The sequence below is a fragment of the Triturus cristatus genome, chromosome 4_1 (assembly GCF_964204655.1).
Source record: "Triturus cristatus chromosome 4_1, aTriCri1.1, whole genome shotgun sequence".
Lineage (NCBI taxonomy): Eukaryota > Metazoa > Chordata > Amphibia > Caudata > Salamandridae > Triturus > Triturus cristatus.
The window spans coordinates 43,024,591-43,045,516 of record NC_140585.1 but is presented as its reverse complement, the minus strand read 5'-3'; the positions used below and the strand labels follow the sequence as shown (position 1 = coordinate 43,045,516).

General features: G+C 47.2%; 1 protein-coding gene across 1 annotated transcript in view; it reads left to right on the top strand.

Moving 5' to 3' along the window:
• The window catches only part of TMEM109 (transmembrane protein 109), a 56,528-nt gene that overhangs the window by 902 nt on the left and 34,700 nt on the right, over positions 1–20,926 (top strand). The gene's annotated exons all lie outside the window — the stretch shown is intronic.

Sequence of the window (20,926 nt, the reverse complement as noted above, 5' to 3'; positions counted from 1 at the left end):
GGTGGTCATTCGGACTTGTGCTGCTGGGGACCTCGGCCTTCACCCATGGTATCTGGGGGGAGGGGGGGGGGGGCTTTTTCTGGACACTTGACCTTCTCTGGCTGTCACATGGGACCCGCAGTGGTGTTCCAGGGCACCGAGGTTTGAGCCTCGTCACTCCATGGTCGCATGGAGTGTTTTAGGCCCCGGTGTGTGTTTTCTGTTTGTCACATTGTCACAAGTGGGGGCACTTGCTTCACTGGGGCAACGCATTGCAGAGCTGTGGGCGACGGGTAAACGGGTTTGCAGGGATGTCTGTCTGTGTTTTTCTGATCAGTGAGGTTTTATTTTGCTCAAGTCCTTGTAGGATTTCTCGTTGAGTTTGCGGAGGTGGTCGTCCCACCATCAGTGCCTGGATCTCTGTGGAGGTCCAGTGAGGTTTTATTTTGCTCAAGTCCTTGTAGGATTTCTCGTTGGGTTTGCGGAGGTGGCCGTCCCACCCTCAGTGCCTGGATCTCTGTGGAGGTCCAGTGAGGTTTTATTTTGCTCAAGTCCTTGTAGGATTTCTCGTTGGGTTTGCGGAGGTGGCCGTCCCACCATCAGTGCCTGGATCTCTGTGGAGGTCCAGTGAGGTTTTATTTTGCTCAAGTCCTTGTAGGATTTCTCGTTGAGTTTGCGGAGGTGGTCGTCCCACCCTCAGTGCCTGGATCTCTGTGGAGGTCCAGTGAGGTTTTATTTTGCTCAAGTCCTTGTAGGATTTCTCGTTGGGTTTGCGGAGGTGGTCGTCCCACCCTCAGTGCCTGGATCTCTGTGGAGGTCCAGTGAGGTTTTATTTTGCTCAAGTCCTTGTAGGATTTCTCGTTGGGTTTGCGGAGGTGGCCGTCCCACCATCAGTGCCTGGATCTCTGTGGAGGTCCAGTGAGGTTTTATTTTGCTCAAGTCCTTGTAGGATTTCTCGTTGAGTTTGCGGAGGTGGTCGTCCCACCCTCAGTGCCTGGATCTCTGTGGAGGTCCAGTGAGGTTTTATTTTGCTCAAGTCCTTGTAGGATTTCTCGTTGAGTTTGCGGAGGTGGTCGTCCCACCATCAGTGCCTGGATCTCTGTGGAGGTCCAGTGAGGTTTTATTTTGCTCAAGTCCTTGTAGGATTTCTCGTTGGGTTTGCGGAGGTGGCCGTCCCACCATCAGTGCCTGGATCTCTGTGGAGGTCCAGTGAGGTTTTATTTTGCTCAAGTCCTTGTAGGATTTCTCGTTGAGTTTGCGGAGGTGGTCGTCCCACCCTCAGTGCCTGGATCTCTGTGGAGGTCCAGTGAGGTTTTATTTTGCTCAAGTCCTTGTAGGATTTCTCGTTGAGTTTGCGGAGGTGGTCGTCCCACCATCAGTGCCTGGATCTCTGTGGAGGTCCAGTGAGGTTTTATTTTGCTCAAGTCCTTGTAGGATTTCTCGTTGAGTTTGCGGAGGTGGTCGTCCCACCATCAGTGCCTGGATCTCTGTGGAGGTCCAGTGTGGCTTTATTTTGCTCAAGTCCTTGTAGGATTTCTCGTTGAGTTTGCGGAGGTGGTCGTCCCACCCCTCAGCGCCTGGAACTCTGTGGAGGTCCAGTGTGGTTTTATTTTGCTCAAGTCCTTGTAGGATTTCTCGTTGAGTTTGCGGAGGTGGTCGTCCCACCATCAGTGCCTGGATCTCTGTGGAGGTCCAGTGAGGTTTTATTTTGCTCAAGTCCTTGTAGGATTTCTCGTTGGGTTTGCGGAGGTGGTCGTCCCACCCCTCAGCGCCTGGAACTCTGTGGAGGTCCAGTGTGGTTTTATTTTGCTCAAGTCCTTGTAGGATTTCTCGTTGGGTTTGCGGAGGTGGCCGTCCCGCTCCTCAGCGCCTGGATCTCTGTGGAGGTCTGCTCTTGTGAAGCAAGGCCCACCCACCTCCATCCGAAGGGCCTTGTTTTATAGTTTTTGGAGAGATTTCCGTTGATTCCCCTGGCTTCCGCTCCAGGCCGGTGAAGCATGTGTCATTGTGGGTCGAATGATTGTGCTGGTTGTGCGCACTTTCCTCGTAGGCAGTGACTGTCCTCAGACGCGGGCACAAAGCAGCCAGCTCGGTTGATGCTTTCTGTGAGTTTTGAGTAGATGTCACCCCCTAGGCAGGAGCTGCTGTTTTCCCACTTTGTCTCCTCTCCCTCGAGGCGGACCCGTGGGTGCGCTGTGATCCTCTGTCCGGTGAATAATGTTGCTGTTCTCTTACTTGCCAGTCGCTGTACCCTCCAGAGAGTCCGCTCAGGGGTGTTTCTAAGTTCTATGCTGTTTCCTTCTCTTTGGGGGACTGAGAGACGAGGGTGATATCAGTGTAAAGCACAAGGTCTGTCTTCCTGAAGTCCGTGGGAATATTGTTTGTGAATAGATTGAAGAGAGATGGTCCAAGAACTGATCCCCGAGGCGCCCCAGAAGACATGGGGGTACCGTTGACCACTCCTCTAGGACTGCGAGGTGAGAGCTGGGATCACCAGGGAGCGAGCCGGCAGGTTCATCAGGTCCCTTGGAAACTTGAGCTTGTACACCGGTCCTGTGTGCCCTGCTCGGGCACATGCTCCGGAAGGACCACTCCAGTTGATGTTAAATCCACCTCTTATGTCCACTGACTCCAGTTGATGTTAAATCCACCTCTTATGTCCACTGCTCTGAGAATTCGATGATTTGTTGAATGTTGTTTCCAGAACCCAAAGTGTTCTTTAAAGATTGAGTTTTTCCTAGATTCAAACTCGCTGACACTGGCCAGAGTGACTTTTTTCGAAGCGCTTCGACAGGCCAGAAAGCAGAATTGGAAGTGTGTAGTTTGCAGGGTCTTGGTGATTTCCCAGGCTGAGAAAATACAACTCTTTAGGGAGGAACTGGTGCTGGGTACGTGCTTTGAAGATGTCAGCAAGGCGCTCCGTTGCTGCATTACGCATCTTCTTGGCCTGGCGAGGTATTCCATCTCTTCCTGGTGCCTTGCCGTCTTTAACTCTCATTACAAAACTAAGCACTTTGTCCCTTGTGCACTTCTCAGTGTTCACAGCTTCTGTTTCCGGTGGGTGCTGCAGCTGATGGTAGGTGCCTTCTTGTCCTACTTCTGTTGTCCATTTGCTGACCGTGAAGGATTCTTGTGTCAACAAGGACCTCTGCCTTGTCTCTTGCTGCACGCTAAGTCTTGCCTTGTATTGGTGGGTTTGATTTCACCCCCCCTCCCCGCCCCCCCTTAGTTAAACCATGAGTCATTCTCTACAGAGTTGTCAGCCTTCGGGTTAGCTGTAGCTGCTTCCCATTTTCGCCTCTTGACTGGCTTATTTGTATTTTCAGCAGTTTTGAGGGTGCGTTCTACTCCAGCAGATCCGGGGTGCAACACTTCTGCCACTTTCTCAGTGCTGCTTTTTTGGGAGCCGTTGACTGCTTCATGCATTCAGGGGTGTTCTGGATTGAACAGCGTTTGGGGTTCTGTGGGGGCACGCTGCATTCAACAGCACTGTGGACTGCAGCTGTGAAGTGCTTTACAGCTTGGTCAGCTCTTCAATGAGGTGTATGGGACCAAGAACCAGAGTTTCGGCTAGGTTTCTCTTGTTGAGGCTCCAATTTGCCTTCTTGAAGTTGTACTGAGACCCTGTTGGTGGTTTTTCATGTAATCTCCCAACGGTGATCAATACAAGGTTGGGGTCGTACGTCAAAGCTGTTAGAAGTCTCCAACTCCGTAGGCTGGGAGAGGTTCTGCATGATAAAGATATCAAGACATCTGGTTTGCCATGTCGGGGTCGTGTGTTGGATGAGTTGGGCCAGCAACTACAAAGTCCTTCTTGAGTAGGCGATAAGAGCACGTCCTTTGTTTGATATCCGAGGGTTCCTGTCCGTTGTTTGATATCCCAGGGTTCCTGTCGTCTGTTTGATATCCCAGGGTTCCTGTCGTCTGTTTGATATCCCAGGGTTCCTGTCCGTTGTTGTTTGATATCTGAGGGTTCCTGTCCGCTGTTTGATATCTGAGGGTTCCTGTCCGCTGTTTGATATCTGAGGGTTCCTGTCTGTTGTTTGATATCCGAGGGTTCCTGTCCGTTGTTGTTTGATATCTGAGGGTTCCTGTCCGTTGTTGTTTGATATCTGAGGGTTCCTGTCCGTTGTTTGATATCAGAGGGTTCCTGTCCGTTGTTGTTTGATATCCGAGGGTTCCTGTCCGTTGTTGTTTGATATCCCAGGGTTCCTGTCCTCTGTTTGATATCCGAGGGTTCCTGTCCGTTGTTGTTTGATATCCCAGGGTTCCTGTCCTCTGTTTGATATCCCAGGGTTCCTGTCCGTTGTTGTTTGATATCCCAGGGTTCCTGTCCGTTGTTGTTTGATATCCCAGGGTTCCTGTCCGTTGTTGTTTGATATCCCAGGGTTCCTGTCCGTTGTTGTTTGATATCCCAGGGTTCCTGTCCGTTGTTGTTTGATATCCCAGGGTTCCTGTCCGTTGTTGTTTGATATCCCAGGGTTCCTGTCCGTTGTTTGATATCCAAGGGTTCCTGTCCGTTGTTGTTTGATATCCGAGGGTTCCTGTCCTCTGTTTGATATCTGAGGGTTCCTGTCCTTTGTTGTTTGGTATCCGAGGGTTCCTGTCCTTTGTTGTTTGGTATCCGAGGGTTCCTGTCCTTTGATATCTGAGGGTTCCTGTCCTTTGTTATCCAAGGGTTCCTGTCCTTTGTTTGATATCCAAGGGTTCCTGTCCTTTGTTTGATATCCAAGGGTTCCTGTCCTTTGTTTGATATCCAAGGGTTCCTGTCCTTTGTTTGATATCCAAGGGTTCCTGTCCTTTGTTTGATATCCAAGGGTTCCTGTCCTTTGTTTGATATCCAAGGGTTCCTGTCCTTTGTTTGATATCCGAGGGTTCCTGTCCTTTGTTGTTTGATATCCGAGGGTTCCTGTCCTCTGTTGTTTGGTATCCGAGGGTTCCTGTCCTTTGTTATCCGAGGGTTACTGTCCTCTGTTGTTTGGTATCCGAGGGTTCCTGTCCTTTGTTTGATATCCGAGGGTTCCTGTCCTTTGTTGTTTGATATCCGAGGGTTCCTGTCCTTTGTTATCCAAGGGTTCCTGTCCTTTGTTTGATATCCAAGGGTTCCTGTCCTTTGTTTGATATCCAAGGGTTCCTGTCCTTTGTTTGATATCCAAGGGTTCCTGTCCTTTGTTTGATATCCGAGGGTTCCTGTCCTTTGTTGTTTGATATCCGAGGGTTCCTGTCCTCTGTTGTTTGGTATCCGAGGGTTCCTGTCCTTTGTTATCCGAGGGTTACTGTCCTCTGTTGTTTGGTATCCGAGGGTTCCTGTCCTTTGTTTGATATCCGAGGGTTCCTGTCCTTTGTTGTTTGATATCCGAGGGTTCCTGTCCTCTGTTGTTTGGTATCCGAGGGTTCCTGTCCTTTGTTATCCGAGGGTTACTGTCCTCTGTTGTTTGGTATCCGAGGGTTCCTGTCCTTTGTTATCCAAGGGTTCCTGTCCTTTGTTGTTTGATATCCAAGGGTTCCTGTCCTTTGTTGTTTGATATCCAAGGGTTCCTGTCCTTTGTTGTTTGATATCCAAGGGTTCCTGTCCTTTGATTTCCGAGGGTTCCTGTCCTTTGATTTCCGAGGGTTCCTGTCCTTTGATTTCCGAGGGTTCCTGTCCTTTGTTGTTTGATATCCGAGGGTTCCTGTCCTTTGTTGTTTGATAGCCTAGGGCTCCTGTCCTTTGTTGTTTGATAGCCTAGGGCTCCTGTCCTTTGTTGTTTGATAGCCGAAGGCTCCTGTCCTTTGTTGTTTGATAGCCGAAGGCTCCTGTCCTTTGTTGTTTGATATCCGAGGGTTCCTGTCCTTTGTTATCCGAGGGTTCCTGTCCTTTGTTGTTTGATAGCCGAGGGCTCCTGTCCTTTGTTTGATACCAGAGGGCTCCTGTACTGGTGTTTGGCATTGACGTCACCTTCAATCATGGTTGGCGTCCTGGAGTCTAGTGAAGCTTCTATATCACTTGGGCAGAGCTCTGTTGGGGGAGAGTGGGCTGCGGTCAAACAGAGTAGGCCTGCAGATGTCTGGGCTGGTCTACTGGTTGCTTCAATGCGCCCTACTGGTGGTAATTCAATCTCCTGATGCTTTACGTTTGCGGTGATGATCACATCTGTTCCTCTGCCCGTGGCTCCATTCGAGGGGTCTGTGCCGTGCACTCTGTCGTTTGCAAGGTTCACCTTCTGGCCTCCTTGTGGATGGGTCTGAGATGAGAGCTGCACTCACATTCCTAGATTCCATCAGGTGCAGGAGTTCATCGGCTTTCTTTTGACTGCTGTTGCCGTTCCACATCAAGAAGACAGAGCTCCGCTTAGTCTTGGCGGCCACGATGGTTGATTTGCTCTCCATGGAAAAGTCTGGTCATGAGGTTCGCTCCCGGCTGGATGTTCATCTCTGCAACTATCTTTGTAATTTTCACAATGAGTCCCCGATCGTTAATAGCATTGCTTATTACACAAGACGAGACCGGGGGGGGTCGGTGTTGGTTTATTACCTTGCTTGGGTCTTGCAACATCTGCATAGGTCCTTCCGTCCACACATGCAGTACTGTGGTCGCTAGTTGCACTTTTAGAAGAGATTTTACTTGGGATCCTGTGTGCTGTGCTGAATTTTTGGTCGTCTTCTGCTGTCCTTGTTTGGTTGATGATGGCGAGAGACCTTTGGTGGTTGCTGTGGTACTTGCTCTGATCTTCCTCCTTCAATGTCTGCAGGTAGGGGCAGCCTTGATGGATTGCGTAGTGATTTTCTGTACAGTTTGCTCATGTCGTTTGTTCCCTATCTCTCTTCCCTGTGCATTGATTGGAGCTGTGTTCACCTCCACAGCGTACACATCATGGCTTCTGGTGGCAGAATGCAGGGGTGCGTGCCAAGCATTGGCAGTTGTAGCACATGGCAGGGCCCCGTCATCTCTTGTGTGCTTAAGTGATGACGATACAGCTGCAGAGCCTTGTGACTACCAATAGAGCTACAAACTTCCCTTCTTGGGTGGCTGCCAGTTTTACTACGAACAGAGGTAATTTCTTAATCTTGTTCATCGGTGAAGCAGTTTGTGTGATGTTTTTTCTCTGCAATTCCTAGTTCATATAATTCATGAGAGATTTGTCCAGGGGATGTATTTACTGGTAGCCCACGTAGTACAAAACGCGGGGCTTTCACCAGTGACAACAAGGAAGTGTGGTATTCGAGTTTGTGCGCTGTAAGTGTGTCGTGCACACTCCTGTAGTCCTCGCGAGCTGTGAGCATGGTTTTCGGCATGCTCCTGCTGAGGTTTGATTGTGAAAGTGAGGCGAGCAATATTCGTCCACTGGTTTCACAAGATCGTTGTGAATTGACCTGTTACACAAAATAATTGGTGGGACCCGCAGTTGTTTATTCGGGTGCAGTATTGTTTGCGTTCCATGATTCCCAATATTGTTGTCGCAATCCTTGGCATCTCGGAGGACTTGAAAATGATTTGCAGTTACACTTTGCTGGGTGTTGCATGGGCAAGATTCGGTGCATTTTCCAATGTTGCGCTCGAGTTGGAGCTTGAGGGTCCTTTTTAGGTCTCGCCTGACCCAACGCATGCGCTGATCTGGCGAGACATTTTGTGAGGGCTCCAAAAAGTGCTACCAGGCCAGCCTAGAGCTACAGTGCAAGTGCACGCGTGTCGCGCTTTACCGCGATTACTTTCACTTTCGCGGCCACTTTGATGTTTGATCGCGATCACTTTCGCGGCCGCACGGCCGCTTTGATGTTCTCCGTGAGGCTTCAATAGATTGCAGCAGTTAAAACAAGCACTGGCATAGCCAATAGGTCTCGCTTTTGGGACCTTATAAGTGTTTAGTTATGCAACTGTTGCATGGCTAAACACTTATAAGGTCCCAAAGGCGAGACCTATGGGCTATGCCAATGCTTGTTTCGTTTTTGTGTGCCACCCCTGTTGTCCGCTGCATCAGCACGGCATGCACTGGCATCTCTGTTAATTTCTGATGCAGGTGTGGTGAAATAATCCTCTGAGATGATTGGAAAGTTATCCAGGTGTTTCTCGTAGAAAATTAAGATTTGCTTTTTTATTAACCTAAAGAGCCCCTTCTTCAGGCCTCAATTTTTGCTTGGGTCTTGAATAAATCGATAAATAACTATTATTTCGGTCTAAGTGAACCTTAAAAGTATGCAGTACAAATATTAAAAACATATCAAACCCAATATAAATTTGCACCACAAAACATTTGGGCGATTTCCTGCTAATTACAAAGTTTATAAAACAGCAAAAACCTCTAAAAGTCCTTGGATTAGGGCTAAAAGGGTCCATTACGCCATTTAGAGGATCTAGGCCAACAGAAAGTATTGTAGCGCCCTAAAATGGATTTCGATCTAAAAACAAAATAAAATGGACACAAATAAGTGCCTAATAATTCTTGTGCACCCATTGGGCACTCTGAATAATATTTATGATTGCATAGATGACCTCTTCCGTTCCCAAGCTATGCAGATAATCAAAAGCTAAATTGTGGGCTCTTATTCCTCATTGTTTTAAAACTGGGCAAAGGAATGGCCTCCTTCGTGTCGCATCCAGAGTACAAAGAAGGATAAAGGGCTTTGAGGCGAGTCCGTCCCAGGGGCGATAGAGGCGTGAAGAAAGCCAATAGCTTGGATCAGGAATGCTACAGAAGAAAGGTCTAATATTCTAACAATCTGGTCAATAGAAATTTGTCTCCCTCTTGTGGAGTTACTGTGAGATTTGGTGCCTTATGAGGGTTGACATAGGGGTTCTTGCAAGACTTTGAATAAATACCGTCTGCCCTGCTTGTTGAACGGGTGATGTTAATATGCCGGGAGTAAAACTCCTTGGCTTTAGGTAAGACATTACCAGTGAAGGTGTCGGCCAGGTGAAAGTACTCTGGAATGACTCGCAACTCAAAGGTATCTTTTATATATCTCAACCTTTGAATGTCTGAAACCCTCTTCAAAGATGGAGACAACCAGCCAGCGCGGACCTACAGTAACGAGTCTCTGGATTGCTCCAGACCGTAGGCCAGAGTAACGAAGACTGTAGTTGAACATGATCTTCTATAAATCCGAACTGAACTTCTTTATGGCAGAAGTTTTTAGACATTGATTGAGGAACTGAGAGAAGCCTTTTCCAGAATTGGTTTTCTGTAATCAATCGGTGTTGGAATATCGCCAGGGGGAACAACCTTTACAACGCAACTTTTACAACGCACTACACTTACAACGCATTTTTTACAACGCACAATCCATTACAACGCATGACATTACAACGCATGACACTACAACGCATTTTTAAAATCTACCTTTACAACGCATTCCATTACAACGCATACTACCATTACAACGCATACCATTACAACGCATAATATTAAACTACACTATCCAAAACTTTCCCTACTGTTGCACCCCCTGGAGTTAGAATAGTAATTTTTACCCCTATACTATCCAACACTTACCCTACTGTTGCACCCCCTGGAGTTAGAATAGTAATTTTTACCCCTATACTATCCAACACTTACCCTACTGTTGCACCACCTGGAGTTAGAATAGTAATTTTTATCCCTATACTATCCAACACTTACCCTACTGTTGCACCCCCTGGAGTTAGAATAGTAATTTTAACCCCTATACTATCCAACACTTTCCCTACTGTTGCACACCCTGGAGGTAGAATAGTAATTTTTACCCCTATACTATCCAACACTTACCCTACTGTTGCACCCCCTGGAGTTAGAATAGTAATTTTAACCCCTATACTATCCAACACTTTCCCTACTGTTGCACCCCCTGGAGTTAGAATAGTAATTTTAACCCCTATACTATCCAACACTTTCCCTACTGTTGCACCCCCTGGAGTTAGAATAGTAATTTTTACCCCTATACTATCCAACACTTACCCTACTGTTGCACCCCCTGGAGTTAGAAAAGTAATTTTTACCCCTATACTATCTAATACTTACCTTAAATGCAATTTAATATTATGCGTTGTAATGGTATGCGTTGTAATGGTAGTATGCGTTGTAATGGAATGCGTTGTAAAGGTAGTTTTTAAAAATGCGTTGTAGTGTCATGCGTTGTAATGTCATGCGTTGTAATGGATTGTGCGTTGTAAAAAATGCGTTGTAAGTGCATGCGTTGTAAAAGTGTGCGTTGTAACGACATACATCCTATCGCCAGACCCCAGACCCAAATGTAGCAACAGAGAGACACCTCTAAAAAAAAAAATACATAGAAGTTCTTTTGCAGTTTTATGCTCCAACCCTTTAGCAAATCTAATAATTGCTTCAATGGACTTATGAAATTGTAGGGTCCCAACACTTAAAAGAAATTTCCAATTAAAACTGACCTCCAAAGGGACACCTACATATGCGAACGGGGGAACTTTTATAATCTCGGAGTCACTCAGCACGAAGGTCCTCGTTTTAGGAAGCTTCGGGCCACACCTCATTATAAAGGACTTAGTTCTATTTGTCCTGAGGCCCAGATTGGTCATAAAAGTATTAAAGGCATCCAGCAAAGATTGGGGGCCATTGGCTGTTCTGGCCGTGAGGACTGCGTCATTGGTACAAAGTAATACCGGTACCTGACGCAGGCCAGTTTTTGGTATATCTTTCCCCTTGTGACAACGAAAGTCCTCAAGACCGTTTATATATAGGAGAAAAGAAAGGGGGGCAGGACACCGCATTGCCATACCACTGTTACAGATGGGAAACCCTCTGTGAGTTCCCCATCTTTGGTTTATCGAGCTTTTGCTGAAGTAGGGACATGAAGCCTACGAAGCAGCGTTATAATTGAGATATCGATCCCCAAATTTCCCATGATGGCCCAAAGCTTTGACCAATGTACTGTGTTAAATGCGCATGTGAGATGCATAAAAGCAAAGTGTATACACCCTTTTTTTTTACTTTTGTGTACTTTTGCACGATAAGTGTCAAGCTCAGTTTTCTTGATTGTGCCCAGGCCCGGACGAAACCCAAACTGAACCTCAGAAAGACAGTGCACTTCTTCTACCCATTTTTCAAGTTTGGCTAGTATGACTCTGCCTGGGATTTTTACTGAACTATCCAGCAGAGAAATAGTTCAATAGCGTGGTTGACCTTTGTCTCCCTTAAAGATGGGGACTATAATCGCCTCCTGCTAAGTTTTAACTAAGGGACCAATTATAGCAGACCTTATAAATTTGTGAGGAGTGAGTAATAAATATAAGATGGTATCCTATCCGCACCCGGGGCTTTATTAGATAGACCACAGACTTCATGTAGCCTGGATAACATCCGAGACTTCAATTGTTTTGCTAAGGGCAATGGCCGGATCCAACTCTTGACCCATAGGATGTTCGCCCCCCCCCATTGGCGCCCTCTTCACGATTACTTAAGGCATTTGATAAGTGTCCCACCCAACTGCCAGCTGTAGTAAGGGTCGCAACTTCAGGGGTGCCCTCTGCTAACAGTTTAGGGGAATTGACCGCCTGCCAGAAGGCTCTGGCGTCTTTCTTGTCGGACGCAATCTTAAGATCGTCCCAGGCCTCTTCTTTCATTTCTTTATGTCTAGAAGTAAGAGCTGCCTTATAAAACCTCCAGGCCGTCTGTTTTCCTTCCAGGTCTCGGGGATGGGTCTTGATGCTCGTTTTAGGAGCCCATGGGCCTGTGTGCCCATGCTTTGTTGAACCATCAAGGGTTTGTACCAAGGGTGCTCTGGGCAGAGACGGGAGCAAGGCAGAGCAAAGCAAGTTTATCTTAGTATAACAGCTCTTTCGCTCTCTCTAGTCTTCCCCGGGTAAGCTCTTCAGTCAATCCAAGTGGTGCGATATTGGTGCGTATCTGTTCAGCATAATATAAAAGGAAAAACCCTGCCTAAACTCCAGAATTGATCTGCATAAGTTCTAAAATTGAATAAACAAGGATCAGTTAGTTTGTTACAATCTTTGATACTTTATTTAATTAATACACATTGTCATCATTTATCTATCTGCTCACAAAATCGGAGTAACCTCTGCCTAAACTGTCTTCCAAATTATGAATCACAAAGTGGCAGGTGTCTTGGACAGAGCAAACAATGTTAAAAAAAAAGGCCATGTCATTTCATCCACACACAGACATGACTGTCACCCGCTCATTCATACCCCTCTGCATTTTTACAAATTTATTTCCATTTAAAAACCTCTGATCAACATTCAAGGGTCTTTGCACTACTCAAATATTGCCATAACCAGCAACTCAGAATATCCTATATTGATCAGCCGTTAATCAGTGTTTACGTTGGATCATCATATGCCTGTATAATGCACAGTGCTTGTCCATTCAATTCATATTTTCTTTATTTCGCATTGTGGCTTGATGGATACTCAAGGCGCGTTTCAGCTAAAATGCCTTCCTCAGGAATGCCACATAGAAGACCCCTCGCAAAACCCCGCTGGCTGTACTGCTGCCTCGCGGAAAGTAACAAAAAAAAAACATGCACAAAAAGGAGAATTTCAGGACAATCCCAGCAGTCGGCTGAGTGGGCTTAAATCTCCTGATTTCCTTCCGTTTCCGTGGAGTTGGTCCCGGCCGGAGAGGGACATGAGATTGGTTTGAGAATCTCCTTCGGATGAGGTCTCACCGTCTCTCCCTTTGGAGTAAGAAAATCGAGACTATATGGCGAATCAGTGGGAAATCCGAACAGAACGCCCGTGAGATTTCCGTGAGGCAGCAGCACGCCCGCTCCGCCCCGCACTGGGATCGGGGTTTTGTGCGGGTCTCATATGTGCAGCCTGTGCACGCGCTGCTCTCTGGTGCCCTGTGCTTGTATGGTTAGCGCCTCTCCTGCATATAGCGCCTAGCGCTACAGGGGGCGCAGGCAGCCGTCATTCCATACCCATGAGCGTAGGGTGAGGAGCTCTCTGTGGTGCCCTGTGCTTGTATGGTTAGCGCCTCTCCTGCATATAGCGCCTAGCGCTACAGGAGGCGCAGGCACCCGTCATTCCAGACCCATGAGCGAAGAGTGAGGAGCTCTCTGTGGTGCCCTGTGCTTGTATGGTTAGCGCCTCTCCTGCATATAGCGCCTAGCGCTACAGGAGGCACAGACACCCGTCATTCCAGACCCATGAGCGTAGGGTGAGGAGCTCTCTGTGGTGCCCTGTGCTTGTATGGTTAGCGCCTCTCCTGCATATAGCGCCTAGCGCTACAGGGGGCGCAGGCACCCGTCATTCCATACCCATGAGCGTAGGGTGAGGAGCTCTCTGTGGTGCCCTGTGCTTGTATGGTTAGCGCCTCTCCTGCATATAGCGCCTAGCGCTACAGGGGGCGCAGGCACCCGTCATTCCATACCCATGAGCGTAGGGTGAGGAGCTCTCTGTGGTGCCCTGTGCTTGTATGGTTAGCGCCTCTCCTGCATATAGCGCCTAGCGCTACAAGGGGGCACAGACACCCGTCATTCCAGACCCATGAGCGAAGAGTGAGGAGCTCTCTGTGGTGCCCTGTGCTTGTATCCTTATCGCCTCACCTGCATATAGCGCCTAGCGCTACAGGGGGCGCAGCCAATTCCATACCCATGAGCGAAGAGTGAGGCATCTCTTCCACAGCAGATGCCCTGGTTAGAGGGTTTTGGGCTGTGGTCACTCACTCAACGGCACCAAAGTCCCACCGGAAGCTTTCACCATTTCTTAAACAGTTCGGTGACCGGGACGAAAATTCTACCAAAGCTCTTTTTTCCTTTCAGCCTTTATTAGAAGTATTTCGCCGTTCATTCTATGCATTTGGCTGATTTGGTCATTTTTCGATATGTTGTATACTTTTTTAAAGAAATAAAGAACCCCAAGGGGTGCCCTGAGTGAATGCAGTGGTTCTGATTCTGTGTTGAGTGTGTGAACAGGGTCATGCTTGAATTGTGAAAAGACGCCTTCTCATTGGCTGAAACTCCAGCTGTTTACACCCTTCACGATTGTCACCGACATCGGAAATGTTCAGAATAAAATGAGAGGAAAGAATCTTATTTTTGTCATTTAAAAAATAAAATCGGTCCAGAGTAGTCCAGAGAGTAAATAAGGGTAATTTCTGTTGACAAAAATCACTGTAAAGGGAAAAAAGGCATCCTATAGACCACAGACTTTGGGACAGAGGAAAAAAAGGTCTGGTTTTTGACTGGTCCGCTGCTGGTCTCCGCTCTCCATTCAACCGCCCATGTCCTGACGGGGCGGGATGGGGGTTCTTTTCTTGACCCAAGGTATGGGGCGCCCAGACCTCGGCCTGTAACCAGGGACAGAATGACCCGTGAGGTCCCAGACTTCTTCCAGCATCCACTGACCCCTATGATGTATAGGAATCAAAGGCAGGGGGATGGTTCCTTTTATTATTATTATTATTTCTGAGTTTGTAAAGCGCCTGGTTACACTTATCAGTGTGTCCCCGCGCTATCAAGGATCGCAGCAGCACCTACTCAACAAGACCAAGACAGCAGAAGATTAGCTCTTGGGGAAAAGAAACGTCTTCAACTCTTTCCGAAAAATCAGTTCCGATGGTTCTGTCCGTAGTCGGGGGGGGGAGAGTGTTCCATCTACGGGCAGTTAAGGAGCGGAACGATCTCCCTCCCATCCTAGCCCTCTTAGTTCTAGGGATCGAGAGGAAACCAACTCCGAGGGAGCGCAGCTGTCGAGCAGGAGTATAAGGACAGAGCAAATTGCGCAAGAAGCCCGGGCCTTTCCCCTGAATTATTCTGTGGGCAACACATAGGGCCTTAAAATCAACCCGTTCCTTAATCGGAAGCCAGTGTAATTTCTCCAAGGCTTTTTTTGAAGGAGCTCTTCTTGGTAGCCGAAGTACCAAGCGAGCGGCGGCATTTTGGATAGTCTGGAGTCTTCGATGACAGCTTGCATTTGCTCCCAGATAGAGGACATTCCCATAGTCCAACCTGGAGGTGACAAGGGCATGTACCAAAGTTTTCCGAGCAGGTTCCGGGAGCAAGTCAAGCGTCTTTCTCAGCTTGCGAAGGATAGCAAAGCAGGTGCCAGAGACACGCCGGGATTGGTAGTCAAAAGTCAGGTTAGAATCGATCCAAAAGCCTAAATTCTTCACCTGATCCTTTGGGATCGGGAGAGGTCCCAAGGCCTGCGGCCACCAGGCCGAGGTCCAAACTGAGGGAGATCTGCCGACGATAAGTACCTCTGTCTTGTCGCCGTTCAGGCGGAGGCAGTTACTGGCCATCCAGGCTGAAAGGTCTAGAAGACAGGAAGTGAATTTACTAGCGGCCTGCTCCGCTGGCTGGGTCAGAGCAACGACCAGCTGAGTATCATCGGCATATGTTACTACCTCAACACCATACTGCTCAGCAATAAGCGCCACAGGTGTGACATATAAATTGAATAGGGTGGGGCTGAGGCTAGAGCCTTGAGGGACTCCCTGCCTGAGATCTAGCACTAGCGCCTTTACACACCCAAATGGGTGTCATGCTTCATCATCGGCCATGCTCCTCGTCTGTCCGGCGCTGCAATGCCCGACGGGCGCCCTCGAGGGGTCCTTTTATCAGAGATCTTTTGTCCCATGCCATCTGTGAAGTGCAGGTGTAGGGCCCTTAGTGCAGATTGGAGGATATGTAGATGTGAGTGTACAGTGAAACGGGATTTAAAAATAGACTAAGCAGTTTTCCAAGAAGACTTTCTATTTGGCAGGTTTGCTTGTCCAATTAAAAACGAGATGGCCACCAGTGGAGACAGTGATCCCTGGTAGCAAAGGAGTTTCAAAGGTCGATTTGTTTCTTGCTGTCGTAGAGTCAGTAAAGATGAATGGGCAACTCGTCTGGACCGAGCGAAACGCAACTACGCTGTATTTGGGACCAAAGTGTGAGCTATACGGAATCCAAACACTAAGTACCCAAAATGATGTACATGAAGAGTAGATGCCAATAGGTTGGCCCAGTTTGGGTAATCTGTATGCCTCGAGTGAGTGCTGGAGACATGCTATACTAAGTGTGATAGTCATGCTGATGTGCACCGGCGACCTACCTAGTCTCGAGCGTCTCAGAAAGAGGTTATGGTGTAGCCAGTGTACACGCCCACACACCCTACCTATACTGTGGCTCCTGCCACACAAAGCACGCACACAGATACATGTGTGTGCACACAGTCTTGTGGTTCTCACCAGTGGAGCTTCGGGGCTCCTTAGTGTTAATTTACCCCTTGCCATAATTCAGCTGTGTAAGAGAAAGTGGGAAACCCAATATATCCTTGGAGGCTCGGGCGATCCATAAAAAAGCAGGTGAAGGTGCCTACAAGGGATTTTCTAAAGCACATGTAGGTTTAACATTCAATATACAAATAACAGTAACATGCTCTATGTAGTCGCTTGCATTAAATTATTTAAAAATTCAATTTCACTCATTTGCACTTGAACTAATCTGTTAGAAAAAGATCTGTACACGGGTGTAAATGTTTTTCAAGAATTGAATTTATAATGAAAAAATCTTTCAAAGGTTACAAAAAATAATAAATGTTGAAGTGAAACAACACATAGTAACTTATGTTTTCAGATCATTTGATGTGTACTGTAACAAGTTGTGACCAAATCAATCACAAATTTGAGTTAGAAATTGAAGAAGGGGCTTTCAAACAGCAATCAATATTTCAACCATGGAAGCAGGCAACTGTGATTAAATCTGGGCCCGACGGTTTATCTTTGTTAGGCTCCAATGAGCCCAGAACTAGCTTGTGTCTAGAAACTTGAATGGGCCCGGCTTCAAAGGACGAACCGCTGTCTTAACAGTGGGCGTCTGTTAAGACAGCGGTACACTTTGGCCATAACTTGTTATAGTCCATATAAAGTGTTAAGAGTCATCCAACACTTGAATTTTATGTCCTGAAGATGGTCTAGCGGATGTCTACAATATAGACCGAAACGTCGACAATTACACCTACTTTTACATTGAACAGTGGTTTTCAAGGATCTGTTGCCTGTTGATACAGTCACAGCTTCCTGTTGTATTTCTTGTAAAGAGGTGTCCATATTAGTAACAAAGAGGTGTTTGTAACATCAAATGATCTGGAAACCTCAGTTACTATGTGTTGTTTCACTTAGACATTTATATTTGTTTTTTTGTGTACCCTTTGAAAGATTTTTTCATTATAAATTCAACTCTTCAAAAACATTTACAACCGTGTAAAGATCTTTTTCTAACAGATTAGGTCAAGTGCAAATGAGTGAAAATGAATTTTTAAATAATTTAATGCAAGCGACTGCATAGAGCTTGTTATCTTTGTGTATATTGAATGGTAAAACCATATGTGCTTTAGAAAATCCCTTGTAGGCATAGTTCATGAGCCGTCTGCTGTTGGTTAATTATTCATTGGCTGAGCTGGTGCTCCCAGTGTTTCCAGGTGCCGAGGGACGGCCTTGGACGTGACTGGCACCCAAAGGCGCGAGTAAATAATGCACAACAAAGTTCTCTGCCGCCTTTCGAGCCTCATTCAGCACTCACAACCATGCACACCTGTCCCACACCTACAAAGTGCCACTTGTAGTGCACCACTTACAGCCTGTCTATGCCCCTTAGAAATTGTGTGAGCTAGTGGGTGATGTGAGGGTGCGCTGAGTCGCTCGCTCGCGAGAAGAGGAAGTGAGACTGGATGCGCACGTCTGTGTGTGAGTGAATGCGCACACGTGTGTGTACCCAAGTGTGGACCTTATTCGGGGCACACATGCTGTGTAGGCGTGTGTAAGAGGCATGGATGATGACCATGGTGTGTCCAGTGTACACACACAAGGCATGCCCCCCCCCCCCCGCATATAGAAGGCAAGTCTAAGATGGCTCAGCGTTGGGCCATGTATGACTTTAATACAGTGCACATTGTGAAGGGTGATGCATGCTCATGCACGGATTGAGCTGCCATGCCCTATGTATGCTATACACAGTTCAGCACTTTTTTTCTCTATGTCCCATGCACAGGACAAGGCTGTATATTGGGCTCTGGTCCTTGACTGAATCCATGTACTGCGCGTAGGGCATATCTGCAGGCAATCCATGGAGACATGCACGTTCTGGGCATGCTCCATGCTTATGTATTGCATGCTGCATAGTAAATGTGCATAGGGCTCAGCCAGTATGATGGCCATGTACTGTGTACTATGTATTTTTACATGCAAAGGGCATGGGTGAAGGCCAAGCCCTGCACACAGTACATGCATGTCTTGTTCTATTTGTACATTGCACTATACATGGGTGACGGCCATGTTATGCACGCAGTACATGCATGACCGTTTCTATTTGTACAGTGCACAGGGAATGGGTGGAGGCCAGCCCTGCTCACAGTACATGCATGTCCTATTCTGTTTGTACAATGCACAGGTCATGGGTGTAGGAGTTGCACAAAATGCATAGTCATTGGGTATGCACTGTACAAAGGAAGCATGGCGGCAAGTCATGACATCTACAAAGTGCCCACAGAGCACAGCCGGACAGTGGCGGCTGGCATGCAAGTGTGGGGGTGAGGAAAAAAAGAAAAGTAATTAAAAAATAATAGGGAAACAAAAAATAATTCCACTTACCTTCCTGGCGTAAAGTCCTCCTCCTCACTCAGGTCTTCTCCAGGCAGGCAGGCTTCAGGAAACTGCAGTAACCAATCCTGGTTCTGCTCTCATGCAGCATGAGAGCAGTGCCAACTTTGGGGGGAGCGGCCTCTCTCGCCACTTTCGAGGACCCTGGAGCCCTATGCTGTCTGTAACCCAAGTGTCCAAGACAGCTGGGTTCAATGTTCCCTCTAATTAGTTTCCTTTGTGTGCGGCAACAAAAAGGGTCTTTGTGCGCTACAGCCGAGGCTATGGGCACCAGAGATGTGTGAAATATTACAATGCAAGCGAGGTCAGGACATGAGGTACTAAAATCAGTGGCGTTTCTCCCTCCAAAGATTTATTTAAAAATCAAAGTAAAATGGCGCATTTTGGTTCAGTTTAGTTGCATGTAATAGTCACATGTGAGACATAAATAATTTCCCATCCAACATGATGCTAGAAATACTACAACAACGGATAACTTTACAATCTCTCTGTCATGGAACAATGCGAGTTCACACAAAATACCTGAGTATTTCGACATCTGATCTAAGAAATCTTATCATTCACTTCTGTCCTTAGGTTCCAAGCATTCTTTGTTTTGCACACAGTACAATCCTCAGAGCCAGAAGCTACTCCACTTCTGGTGGGTTGTGGACAACAGACTCACCCGTCACATCTAATCAACATTTGCTGTAAACATCTCAATTGGTAATTGCCTGACAACGATTATAGTGGTTTTTCTATCCCGGCAATAATTGTCTCTCTTACCCGGGACTTTGGCCGATATACATTTAAAACATTTATTGGAATCAAAACATCAGCCCATCCCTTTTTCTACAACGGCTCCAACCAAACTACTGGATATTGTAATTCACCCGTTGTACCCGATGTGCTGTTATATATAAGTTTACATTTTGAAGCAGACACGCCATCACCGATGAAGGTGAAACATAGTGCTTTCGTACCTCAAAGTAATATTGCTTTTGCCACTGCAAGAGCGTAAACAATCCCCAATGCACGCTACACACAAGCTGGACTATTAATGTTTGTGTCTCCATTGCCCAACTATCAAAATTGTAAGCACTTGCTAAGAGGTTAAATGTCCGTCTTAAACATAATATGAATAGTTGATATTTACATATTTGTCTCCAAATGATAGAAAAAGAGGAACGTCATCGCATTTTAGAATTTTGCATAGCCTGTATGCAGTCCTTGCGGTGCTTCCAAGTGCTGCGCGAGAATAGAAGTAGGCAAGAAGTGACTTGAGAGAGCAAAGATGAGGAGAGAGAACAGGGGGCATTCTGGAAGTTCGTGTAGTACATATGCCATCCTAAGGCTGCCCCCAAGCGCACAAGGGAAATGAAGAGGGAGGGTAGTTGGGGTATGTGGAGGAGGAGAGCAATGCAGCATGTTGGGTGCTTGTTTAATTGTTATGCTGCCCCAAGACTGCTTCAAAGTGCAAAATGGGGAGAAGCACCGGGGAGTAAGGGATCATGAGCGAGAGGTAGGTGAGGAAACATGGACTTGTATAGCTTCATATAAAGGATTACACTTCACCTTCCACTCTCTCTCATCAGTTCCCTATGTAGCCTTCTGAAGCAGCCTTCGGGCGGCATAAGAGTTGTTCAAGTACCCAATCAGCCAGAATGCTCCCCTCTTTCCTCTACCTCGGCTGTACCCAATCAGCCAGAATGCTCCCCTCTTTCCTCTACCTCGGCTGTACCCAATCAGCCAGAATGCTCCCCTTTTCCCTCTACGTCGGCTGTACCCAATCAGCCAGAATGATCCCCTCTTTCCTCTACCTCGGCTGTACCCAATCAGCCAGAATGTTCCCCTCTTTCCTCTACCTTGGCTGTACCCAATCAGCCACAATGCTCCCCTCTTTCCTCTACCTCGGCTGTACCCAATCAGCCACAATGCTCCCCTCTTTCCTCTACCTCGGCTGTACCCAATCAGCCAGAATGTTCCCCTCTTTCCTCTACCTCGGCTGTACCCAATCAGCCAGAATGTTCCCCTCTTTCCTCTACCTCGGCTGTACCCAATCAGCCAGAATGTTCCCCTCTTTCCTCTACCTCGGCTGTACGCAATCATCCAGAATGCTCCCCTCTTTCCTCTACCTCGGCTGTACCCAATCAGCCACAATGCTCCCCTCTTTCCTCTACCTCGGCTGTACCCAATCAGCCACAATGCTCCCCTCTTCCCTCTACCTCGGCTGTACCCAATCAGCCAGAATGTTCCCCTCTTTCTTCTACCTCGGCTGACCCCAATCCGCCAGAATGTTCCCCTCTTTCCTCTACTTCCGATACTCTTCCCTTTCAGCACTTTAACGAAGCCTTAAGGTAGCATATTTTGTTCATGCAAACAGCTTGCTTATTCCTCCACTCATCTTTCCTGTACACTCCTTGAAATATCTG